The sequence below is a fragment of the Camellia sinensis genome, chromosome 14 (genome assembly GCF_055761805.1).
Source record: "Camellia sinensis isolate YWXY chromosome 14, ASM5576180v1, whole genome shotgun sequence".
Classification (NCBI taxonomy): domain Eukaryota; kingdom Viridiplantae; phylum Streptophyta; class Magnoliopsida; order Ericales; family Theaceae; genus Camellia; species Camellia sinensis.
Window position 1 is genome coordinate 131429131 of NC_138974.1, and position 13125 is coordinate 131442255.

The 13125-nt window shown below is 29.3% G+C and overlaps 1 long non-coding RNA gene across 1 annotated transcript; it reads right to left on the reverse strand.

Moving 5' to 3' along the window:
• Positions 1 to 2963: 2963 nt before the first annotated feature.
• Positions 2964 to 5089, reverse strand: LOC145806680 (uncharacterized). The gene is made up of 2 exons (XR_014350077.1): positions 4856 to 5089; positions 2964 to 4234 (listed from the first exon to the last, which is right to left on the reverse strand). It is a non-coding gene; the product is annotated as an uncharacterized LOC145806680 (long non-coding RNA).
• Between the last annotated feature and the right edge of the window lie 8036 nt (positions 5090 to 13125).

The following is a 13125-nucleotide window of genomic DNA, read 5'->3' on the forward strand; positions in this document are numbered from 1 at the left end:
CCTCTCTCAAACACTGTGCTGCTCAGCCCCGCCGTCGACATTCCGTACCCGTCCTTCACTAGGTCGCCGTACCTACATGCTCCTCTCACTGCGTCATGGGGGTCCGCCGCCGCGTAGTAGGTGGCATGTGCGGATCTCTACTCTGTAGAAGTAAAACTAGTAGTAGTAGCATTACTACTACCACCCCACCAGGATGATGATGATGATGATGAGGAAGGAGATGGGTTGGATGATGAGGAATAGTGTGCGGTTACTAGTAATAATCCTGATGCTAGAGTTAGTAGGAGGAGAAGTCTCAGATTTTGTATCAGATTAACAGACATTTTCAAAGCCAGTTAGAGAGAGAGAGAGAGAGAGAGAGAGAAAGAAAGAGAGAGTGGTAGTAGTAGTGGGCAAGGTCTCAAAGCATTTGATGTCTTGTTGTTCTACAAGGTTGATAACTTCGGCAAGGTTCAGAGGCCGAGTATGTAAGCAAATCAGATTGAATTTTCTCCGAATTGTGTGAATTTTCTCTTGATGTGTGAATTTTCTCTGGACTATGAATTTTCTCCAGATGTGTGAATTTTCTTTGGACGTATGAATTTTCTCTGTGCCGACTTGCAGTTCATAGTTTTCACACCTGTGTTGACAGGTAACAAAAATACCCAAAAGAGAAAACCTAAAAGCTAAGAAGGTGTCCAATAGAAACCCATATTCATGTTTCTTTTATATACATATATATCCAAAAATTCAAGCCTTGTATTTTTGTTAATATAATACAGTTTAGTTTGTCAAGATTTTGGATTTTCTCTGGTAAAGGATTTGAATTTTCTCTGGTTTCATAGAGAAAAGATCCTATACAAAAACAAACAATTTTGTTCAGATAAATTTCATTTTTCTCTAGAGAGAAGGGAAATTTCTCTGGATTGGAGAGGAAGAATTTCTCTAGTTTGGGTTGGAAATGGAGAATTTCTCTGGGTTAAGTGAATTTCTCTGGATTGGAGATGAGAATTTCTCTGGTTTTCAGTGAATTTCTCTATGCAGTCCAGAATTTCTCTGGAATTTTTTTTTGAGAAGTTGCCTTTCTTTCTCACCTTTGAGAAGCAAGGAAGTGAGTTGAGGTAGGGGAATTCCTATGTTCAAAAAAAAAAGAGCAGAGAAATTTAGAAAGTTTAGGGAAGTCCGGAGAATTTTCTCTGACTTGAATTTTCTCTGACTTGGAAGACCAATTTTCTCTGACTTGAATTTTCTCTGGACCAATTTTCTCTGATTTGAATTTTCTCTGGACCAATTTTCTCTGACTTGAATTTTCTCTGGACCAATTTTCTCTGGATCAATTTTCTCTGGATTGATGTTGAGGGACCTTAGACATCATGAAAATATTTGATGTCCTTTATAATGTAAAATCATAATATCAGGGACCTTAAAAAAAATACCCCATTTATTTTTGCCTACATTTAATAAAAAAAAATAATTTTATACAAGTTTAATAATATGATTGGGCATTATTTTGACTAAAATTTTTTCATTAAATTTAAATTTAATAAAAAAAATAATGAATTGAAAGCTATGACAAAAAAAATTTTTTGTTTTAAATAAAGAGTCAATGAAATGTAGTTATAACCAGTACATAACCATTGGACTTGACTTAGCGTTCGTAAAAATGGATAACGAGATTGGGCCTTTTATTAGATTTTGGGAGGTTGGGCCTAAATGAAAAATTGGAATGATCCTAGTCTAAAAGTGTTCGGACTTCCCGGTCACGTTGACTAAATCGGCAGACACAGTGACAACACCTGTTAGCGTTCAAGCTGGACTCCCGTTCTTGCCGATTCGCGTCTTGTACATGTCAGATACGTGTCCCCAAAATCAACCAAAAAAACATGGGAAAATCGGTTTAAGGTCCCTATCCAACTTTTAGTAATGGATTAGGTCCACAATGTGTTCTTTTGTAGCCTAAGGTCCCTCAATGTTATTTTAGAGTGTAAAATACCTGTCTTACCCTTGTTTATAATATACGTTGTTTTCAATTTGGCAGCTAAAGATCATATTGATATTTTGTGGGAGATTACGTGAGGATGAATTTGACGATTCAGATTTTTGTGGAGATTTTCTAGGGTTTTGTAGGTGTTGAAATCCTGTTCGTTGTTTGTAGGTGTTGAAATCCTGTACGAGTTGAAATCATGTTCGTTGTTTGTAGGTGTTGATTGATCGTGTAGGAGTTGAAATCTGGTTCATTGTGTTTGATTTGATTTCATGTGGAGTTGAAATAGATAAGTTTTCAATTTTTGATTTGATTTGATCGTGTAGGTGTTGAATTAGGTTTTTGTTTTTAGTTTTGATCAATGTGAGAGAGACGAACTCAGTGTTGTTCTTTTTGATTTTTGAAGTTAATTTTTCATTATCTATTATTGATGAATTTTCGATGGAGTTGATTTTGATTTTTGGAGTTGCTTTTTCATTCTCTGTCAACATGGTTATGAGTTCCTTTTTGGTGCTCTGTTTTTCTGCGTTTTGTGCTCTGTTTTTTGTTCACTTTGCATTTTTTGTGTAGTGCAGAGAAAATTGCAGGTTTGTTACTATAATTGAACTCAAATCACAGAGAAAATTGTAAACTTGTAGTGCAGTGAAAATCACAGAGAAAATTGTAAGTAGGCAGAGAAATTTACAGACGTAGCAATAGAGCAGTAAATGTTTTGTTTTTTTTTAAATTTTTTTTTGAATTAAGTGTTTTGTGAACATAACAGATTTTCTCTGTGATTTTTTTATGTGCTTGTGTTTAATATATTTTTGTCTCTTGATGTTAATGTGTTTTTGTTTTTGTTATATTGAAAGTGAATATAAGTTCACAAATTTCTCTGGACTTTTCTTTGTAGTCCAGAGAAAATCATATGATTGTATTACAAATGATAAGTATTACAAATTTCTCTGGACTTATATGTTGTGTTTTTATATGTTTGCACTTTTCAAAGTTTTCTGATATGTTTTCTTTGCACTTTTCATTTTTTTTTTTTTTTTGCACTATTCATGGTTCTGGACTTTTCTTTGTAGTATAGAGAAAATCATAGGTTTGTTATTATAATCCAATGAAAATGACAGAGAAAATGTTAAGCTTGTAGTTGAGTGAAAATCACCCTTGAAGTTGGTGTCTTGATCTTGATGCTTATTGGTTCTTCAAGGTAGCAACAGAGAAAATTACAGAGAAAATTACCTTGACAGAGAAAATTACCTTGTAATCCCAGAGAAAATTACAAGGTAGCAATGATTACACAACAGAGAAAATTACAAGGTAGCAACATAAACATGACAGAGAAAATTACACGACAGAGAAATTTTGAGGAAATGGTGCATTGAACAAAATAAATATGCCATAGAAAATTAGACACAAGACATAAACATAAGTTCACAAATTTCTCTGGACTTTTCTTTGTAGTCCAGAGAAAATCATATGATTGTATTACAAATGATAAGTATTACAAATTTCTCTGGACTTATATGTTGTGTTTTTATATGTTTGCACTTTTCAAAGTTTTCTGATATGTTTTCTTTGCACTTTTCATTTTTTTTTTTTTTGCACTATTCATGTTTCTGGACTTTTCTTTGTAGTATAGAGAAAATCATAGGTTTGTTATTATAATCCAATGAAAATGACAGAGAAAATGTTAAGCTTGTAGTTGAGTGAAAATCACCCTTGAAGTTGGTGTCTTGATCTTGATGCTTATTGGTTCTTCAAGGTAGCAACAGAGAAAATTACAGAGAAAATTACCTTGACAGAGAAAATTACCTTGTAATCCCAGAGAAAATTACAAGGTAGCATTGAACAAAATAAATATGCCATAGAAAATTAGACACAAGACATAAACATAATGTGGCCAGAGAAAATTATAAATGCTGCCAAAGAAAATTAGACACACAAGTAAGAAAAGTAATTTGGCCAGAGAAAATTATAAATGCCAGAGAAAATTAGCCACACCAATAGAGTAGTAGCAAGCCAGAGAAATTTACAAAAACAAGAACACAAGAAGCTTCAATAAGAAGCCCCAAATGTACAGAAAGCAGTTCAATTTTGACAGTTGGAAGGAAAGCAACCCATCATCAGTTGGAAGCAAAGAAATTCTGGACTTCGCAGGAATTTCTCTGGATTCAACCCAGAGAAATTTCAAATTTCTCTGGTCCAGAATTTCTCTGGAACGATAAAACTCTGATTTTATCAATTTGTCATTGGTTTTGCTGCTGCTGATTCAATCACAATTTCCTGCACAAACAAATTAATAGTTCTTCTATGAGTTTGTGATAGATTTTCTTTAAACTTAATGGTATGAATTTCTCTGGGTTGAATCCAGAGAAAATTCAAATTTCTCTGGGTTAAATCCAGAGAAAATTCAAATTTCTCTGGATTACTTTAAGCCTTCCTCTACTGCTGCCTCTTCCTCAAGCTTCTTTTTCCAATATTCTTCAAGTAGGGGTCCAAATATTGCTTTTCCAGAAAAAACTCCAATTCTACTAAACCCAAAAAATCAAAAGACGTTATATTCAACACTCAGAGAAATTTTGAACCTGAAGATGTTATATTCAACACTGGATATATATATATATATATATGTGCTGACATTGTATATATATATATGTATGTATCATATATATATATATATGTTTGCAACCATAGATAAGATAACCAAGAGTGACTGTTTGATTATGGTTGCAAATGGTCTTAATTGATTAATTATCATATATATACTAGTCAAGACAGTAAGCAACAAATTGTATATATATATATATATATATATATATATATATATATATATATATATATGTATGTATCATATATATATACATCTATTAAATTTTTTTGAAAAGAAAAAATAATAATGCATACATGTCGAAGAAGATCTGGAGTCGAGAATCGAAGCTCTGATCAATGACTTGAGACCAATACTCGTAAAGCTCATCTCTGCTGATCTTGTCAACATTCAACTCATTTGAAGATGAACAGACGTAGGGTATTTTGGTCCAAGAAATTGATAAAATGCGTGGGTATTTTGGTTAGGGACCTGAGGCAGTATTACATTTTTTAATGTCCTTTATGCAGAAAATTGTTATTATTAGGGAGCTTAAAAAAAAAACCCCAAAAAACATTTATCAAGAAATTACTTTTTTTATAATTAAAAAATTAATAATTGTTATTTAAATTAGATTTTTAATAAAATTTAATACTATAATTATATCAAATTGTAAGACTTCATATATTTTTCAACAAAAATTCAAAGGAGATATTATTTTAAAAAATGTGATGGAAAATGATAAATGATAATAAAATTTAGAGTCAATTATAGGTTGGTTTAGGAGTAGACTATTTAAATAATTTTTTTAACTTTTTATAAAAAAAATTATACAAAAAAATAGAGAGATAATATCACCCAAATAAGATAAAAGGCAAATAAGTAGTTTTTTTAGGTTCTTACTTCTAGAAATTACAAATAATTTCTTGTCAAAATTTTTTATTTTATAAAATTAATTATAAAAAAAATTCTAACTAATCTTTCATATAACAATAAATTACTTAAATTCTTAATTAAAATATATTTATGATATCATTAAAACTGATACTAATTGATTTCATTATTTATTAATGAAAATATTCATTTATTATATGATTAGAAATTAAAAGAATGAAATTAAATTTTTTAAATTATGAAAATAACTCGTATTTTAAAAGAGGAGGATGTAATTTTTTCATAAAATCAACTTTCAAAAATAGCAAAAAAAATATGGGAAAAAAAATTTTGATAAAAAAACATAGGCACAAACACGAAAAAGATGATGCAATGGAAATGAACTAATAGAGGACAAAAACAGAATTATATGTAATTCATAATAGTTATTAATTAGAAAATATCTCAACATCATCATCATCATCATCGTGTATCATGCTTTGAGACAACGTCAATGGCACTCACTGTCAGGGACGGACACATACGGTAGGGCGCCGTGGCCCCCGCTTCTGGCGAATCAGGATTCTCTCTTTATATATATATTTTTTTTTTGTATTTTTTATTTGTAAATTTATGGGGTTCACTTTTAGATTTAATTTTGATAATTTAAATCGTTCGTATTTTAAGATTTGTTTAATATATTATATTTGTAAAAAATTAAATTGATCGGATATCAGAAAGTATGTGTTCGGAAAACTGTTTATTAAATTCTTTAAAAAAATAGTTTTTAGTTCAAGTTTTCCGAACACATACTTTCTGATATCCGATCAATTTAATTTTTTACAGATATGATATACTGAACAAATCTTAAAATATGAACAATTCAAATTATTAAAATTAGGCCTAAAAATGAGCCCAATAAACTGACAAATAAAAAATACAAGAAAAAAATGCAAAAGGGGATCCTTGCTCACTTTTGGCACCAAGGATCCTCTAGAGTGAAATTTTCCTAAAGTTTCCTAGAGTGCTACATTGTGTGGTTGAGATTTATTGGCAAGTCACATCAGAAAAATTGATGTGACTTGCCAATAAATCTCAATCACACAATATAGCACTCTAAGAAACTTTAGAGAAAAATCACTTTAGTGGATCCTTGTTACACTTTTGGCCTGCTTTCGGCTTCACTATTTGTGTATTTTATTATTATTATTATTATTATTTTTTATGTAATTTGTATTGACTCTCATGTCTTTTTTATCTTAGTATTTTTTTTACTTTAAAGTACTTCATGTACTCGTCCTCCTTTTGTCTTTTGTAATTTTTTTATTCTTATATTTTTTATTTTCTCTCTTCTTTTAATTTTAAGGTTTTTTTTTTTTTTTTTTTTGACTTATCTCTTGATTGCAAATTGCATGTTAATTTTTTATTTTTTTTTTGTCGCAAATTCAACCATATAATGCCCAATTCATTGTCATATAATTGTAAGTAAATTATGAACCTCTAACATTACTCACCTTTTTATTCAAATTTTGGCCAAAAGACAAAGGTTTGGTTTCGTCCTACTCACTATCACTATATTCCAATTTTAAAATCTTATCCATCAGACTATACCACAACAACAATACACAAAATTCTTAAGACCAAATGGCCCAAATAACGCAAAACATTCAAAATGTCAAAAACTATGAAACGTCGGACTTTTTTGACCATTCAACAATGACAACGATTGGAGATATAATGATGTCAAGAGATAACGATATTAAAATGACCAATGTGAGGGCAACTATTGCAGGCGCCTTGACAGCACGAGCGCAAACGCAGTAACTTTGTTGATAGTTTTGTTAATTTATGCAATGGGAAGTAGATTACAAGATTATGTTGACATTCAATTTTTCTTTGTTAAAGATATAATAATAATAATAATAATAATAATAATAATAATAATAATAATTAATTAATGTCATCAACCGTTGAGGGTAAAATAAAATTCAATTTTTTTAACGATTTATTTATGTGTAGATCAAAAGACAAAATCTTTTTTCTTTTAGATCATCATGAAATCTTTTCCTATTGGTAATAGTGAATTTGTATTATGCAAAATCGTGATCGCAACATAATAAAACAGAACGGTACAAAACTGATTTAACGACCAGAAAAATAGATTTCTACAATTGTTAATAAATATGGTCATTGGAGCAATAGTGTTATTTTGTACGTATTTCCACAGGCCATTCTTGTTTCATGTTTGTTTTTGTCATCGAAACAAGAGTTTCGCAAACAATTGGGTGAATTTTTTTTTTTTTTTTTTTTAATTTGACAAGTTTGGTATGGTCATGACTTTTGAAAAAAATTGTGAAATTTTTGAACAAAATCGACGTGCCAAACGCGCAAACCAACATTTTCAACATACAAAATTATGATGCAAAAAAATTGTTATAATTTGCATAAATTATTTCATAAAAACATATTTTCAATTACATATTTTGATCATTGTCTAATATTTTGTTTTTTACAAAAAAGAAAGCATGCGTATTTTGTAAAAACAAAATTTTTTTGTCAAAATGTTTGGCTATAAATTTTAAAAATAATTCATGAAAGACATTTTTTTTTCTGTAGAAAACTCTCGTTTCTATATAGGTTTTGAATTGTATGAGTTTTGATGAAATGCAAATTTTTGTTATCAACAATCCTCATTCCAAGCAGGACAAAATCAAGATTTCATTACCAAAAGGGTTGAAGACAAATAAATTTTTTTTATCATATATACAAATATATATATATATATATATATATATGTATAATATGATATATGAATTATATATACACATAAAAAAATATTTAAATACCATAGGAGTAATCTTTTTTCGGATAAAAAAATTTTCTTGATTAAAAAAATAAAAGAAAATGTAAGATGATAAAGAATGATATATATATATATATATATATATCTTTTTATATTAAGAGGTTATTTTATTATTTATAAAATAAGATATATATATATATATATCTTAAAATTACTATGAAAAACAAAGAGGTCACGGCTGCTTATAATTTTCTCTTAATTTCATCTCTAATCTCAAAATGAAGAACACGGTAGAATAAAATAAAATAAAAACAGCAAAAGCAAAAAAACATTAACGCACTTCGTTTTGACACATATTTCTAAGTGTAAATAGACAAAAGTGTGGGTTATTGTGCCTCAATTCTTGTTGAGTTATGTTAGGAATACTAAATATTCTATCAAATATTTTATCAAATCTCTCACATGGGTATGAGACCCACACACATATAAATTTGTGTGAATCTCACCCAGGTTTGATAAAATATTTAATAGAATATTTGGAATATATGATATTTCTCTTTTTTATTTGTACAAAACAGTGTACGCAATAATCTATACCATTACTCTACGTAACAAAAGAGAGAGAGACATAACAAAAAAAAGATAGATTGGGATCTTTTATCCAAACTTTATGTAATCTATACCGTTACTTTACCTATTGGGTGAAAATCTATTTCATCCTTATATCATATTTTAATTTTTGGAGACAATTACAACAATAACAACAAAAAAAACTTTGGGTTTGAAAATTAAGATGCAAAAAAAATTGTTACAATTTGTATAAACTATTTCACAAAGACATATATTCAATTACATATTTTGAGCATCGTCTAATATTCTGTTTTTAATGAAAAGAAAGCATGCGTATTTTATAAAAACAAAATGTTTGTTTCAAATATTTAATTATAAATTTTGAAAATAATTCATAAAAGACATTTTTTTCTACAGAAGAAAACTCTCGTTTTTGTATGGGGTTTGATGCAATGCAAGTTTTTGTTATCAAAAATTCTGATCCCAAAAAAAGGACATGGTACCATAAAAACCGAAACAGTGAAAGCAAAAAAATTAAGAAAAATGATTAGAAACTCTAATAAAATAATTTTAATGAGTTCTAATGGGAGTAGATCTCATTGTAATGTAATGTTTTGATTTTGATTTTATTTATTTTTATTCCATACTATATTATTAGAACTTAATTAAAATTTTAAAATAAAAAAGATGTATCATTGTTAAAAAATGAGGTACTTAATTTTGCCAGAGATTCCTGCAAATTGACAAAAGTGTGATCATTTCTTGTGTGTACAAAAATGGTGGTGTTGAGCAATTCGTGGTTGAGGCTATTTTAACCGCTTTTACCAAAAAAGAAAAGGAAAAAAAAAAAAAAAAAAAGCTACTGTATGTAGATTTACTAGCTGAGGTAGGATGGCTTCTGTCTAGTTGGATGTCACTATAGTGGTAAAAAGATAATTTTAGCTCATATCAAAAATAAGAACGACAACTGATGAAAAGGCTTTCATCTCTCTCATTTTTATCATTTGTCCCACCCACTGAATAGAGAGTTTGAAGAACACATTTTGGAGAATTTAATTTTTTTTTGATAGTATAATTAGTACATTTTAAAAATATTAATTTTTCAAAATCACTCTTTCATAGTACATTTTTTTTTAAAATATCAGTTGTCATAATTGTACTTTTTATGTTAATAATGAATTTCAAAGAAGGGTAAAATAGAAAATTCATATTATTTTATTCCTTAATTTTTAAAAAGAAACTATTATTTGAGACAATAAAAAATCGAATAAGAAATTAATATTTTGAAATAGGAAGAGTAATAAGTTTTGGATATTATAATTTTTATAATAGATGTGATCAATAATAATATCATAAGATTTGTTAGTATACTAATTAATATACAAATTACTTATAAATATGTTCATTTATTTTGTCAAACTAACATCAACTCAATTCATTTATTACAAACAAATTTAGCCCTCCTTCGATAAATATTTTAGAGTTAAAAAAATATTAAAAAAAACAATACAGGCTACATAAGCCACAAAAAAAAGGATAAAATATCATATTCAAATCATAATTATTATACTTTTTTTTTATAAAAATCAAAAAAATTTAAAAACAAAAACTAAATAAAATTAAAAAAATTAGACTAAAAAAATTCTAACACCAACAAATTAGCTATCGTAACTAACGCCAAACCATACTTTAATTGTGTAATATATTTGTGGACCCAGGTCAACAAAGATTGGCTTTGGCAGTGTCCTCACTGCCACATCATAGGCTGCCTTTTGGTATTTTATTGTTTTTGATATGGGCACTTTGATCATTTTACGTAACACTATTATTTCAAATATATTTTTTAATATAATAATTTAAATAAAAATTCATCTCATCTATTCAAACACAAAAATTAAATAACTTATTAAAATATTCAAACAATTAAAAAAATTAAAAAATAATTACTTTCTAAACACACATGCCACTCTAGCATCACTGCCCGCCGCAGAGCAACGGTTCAGAAAATAAAAAATAAAATAAAACAAAATTTACAGCTCGTCAAGCTGCACTTGCTGCGCCAAATAATTCCTTACTTTTCAAAGCAGGAGTATAAAAATGATAAGTGAAGAATTTCTTCCAATCTAGATCTGTGAGGTGTGTCATAGGTTCTGTTGTTGGGGTATATTTTTTTATTAGAGTTTGAGATTCAATTGATTTATTAAAGAATTTTAATTTGATTTTATTTAGGTATAATATATTTTAATATATTATATCTAATTTTTAGAGATTCAATTCAGTTTGATTATAACTAAGATTTTTTTTGATAGAAAAACTTATTAATCAACAATATATATATATATATATATATAGATATATATTGGTTTATGGGCTGCCATGTATATAGATATATATTGGTTTATGGGCTTCCACGGCAGTAGCAAAATTCGGTGGGTATGGTTTTTTGATCTTGATGTTTGGAAGTTTCATTGATTTTAAGATTTGGTTGCTTTGAAGTTAATTTGGATTATTATTTTGAGTCTTCTACAACTCTGTTTCGAAGATTTTTATTTATATATTTGGTGAGATCTTTCCTCTTATTTATTTGTGATTCTTTGAAATTGATCTAAGGGTGATTTTGTGAGACCATTCGTGTCTCGTTTGTAATCGTTTGGAAACTCTTTAGTTGATAGTAAAATCGGATTTCGTTGACGTAACTCATATTGAGGGAACCACGTAAAAATTCTTGTGTTGCTTTTAATTTAATTTTTCCGCATTAGTTTTTATTCCCATTAATTGATTTACTAGTGAGGAATCATATATTTTCCTTAACAACTGGTATCAAAACTTACGGTTTATTTTGGTTTAATTATTTGTGTAAATCAATTGAGGGGAATGTGGGTCGCATGTCTAGCTTCAATGGAAGCAATTGGGTAACTTGAAAAACTAAAATAGAGCACCTATTATTTTGTAAAGATTTGTATGAGCCTATTGAGGGTGATAGTAGCAAACCCGAATGTATAATTTAAAATATAAATATGACAACCCTATTCCAAAACACTTGAATGAAATAAGAGTATTGCTAACCAACTTGCTTCTATGAAAATTATTTTTGATGATGAGTTGTAGGCTTTGATGTTACTTAGTTCTTTGCCCGAAAGCTGGGAGACTTTGGTTGTGACGGTTAGTAATTCGGCACCTGATGGAGTTGTCACAATAGGCCAAGTCACTAGTAGCTTGTTGAATGAAGAAACTAGAAGAAAATCAACGGGTTCCTCTCATTCGGAAGCATTTGTTGTGAGAGGCCGAAGCAAAATAAGGGGGAGGAGTAAGACTTCTCATGGCCGTGATCAAAGCCGTGACAAATCCAAAGATGGTTCTTTTTCAAAGAAAAACATTGAGTGCTATTATTGCCATGAGAAAGGGCACATGAAGCGGGAATGCCGAAAGCTCAAGAACAAGGAGAAAAGGCGTAACAAAAGTGTGGATTAGAAGCAAGAAGACACAACGACAATTACTATCGATGATCTCATGGTCGTTTGTGAAGATGATTGTATCAATTTTGTGGGCCAAGAGAGTAATTGGGTGATTGATTCTGGTGCTTCTTTTCATGTAACTTCTCGAGTTGATTTCTTCACTACCTACAACAAATGAGATTATGGTTCTGTTCGAATGGGTAATGAAGGTTTGTTTAAGATTATTGGCATGGGTGATGTTTGCTTGGAAACAAATTTGGACTGTAAGTTTTTGCTTAAAGATGTGAGGCATGTTCCCAACATTCACCTCAATTTGATCTCTACTGGGAAGCTAGATGATGAAGGCTACAACAACAAATTTGGTGATGGAATATGGAAGCTTACAAAGGGTTCTTTGGTGGTGGCTAAGTGCAAGAAGACTCAAACACTTTATTCGATGCAAAAAATTTTTTGTAAAGGTGTTGTCAATACACTTGAAGATAATACTTTTATCGAATTGTAGCACAAGCGGCTTGGCCATATGTGTGAAAAAGGGCTACAAGTTTTGTTCAAGAAAGAGTTTCTACCCAGTTTGAAAGATACACATCTTAAAACTTGTGTTCATTGTTTGGTGGGTAAACAACATAGAGTTTCTTTTCATAAAAATGTTGCCTCTAGAAAAGAAAATGTTTTGAAGTTGATTCATTCAGATGTTTGTGGTCCTTTGAAAGTAAGAACACATAGTGGTGCACTTTATTTTGTTACTTTCATTGATGATTATTCAAGGAAAGTTTGAGCTTTTGTACTAAAAACTAATGTGACAACCCTCATCCCTGATTAGTGTTAATTCGTGATTAAGTATGATAAGTGATTGATTATGATGAAATCCTAAATTGTTTGTGTGAGT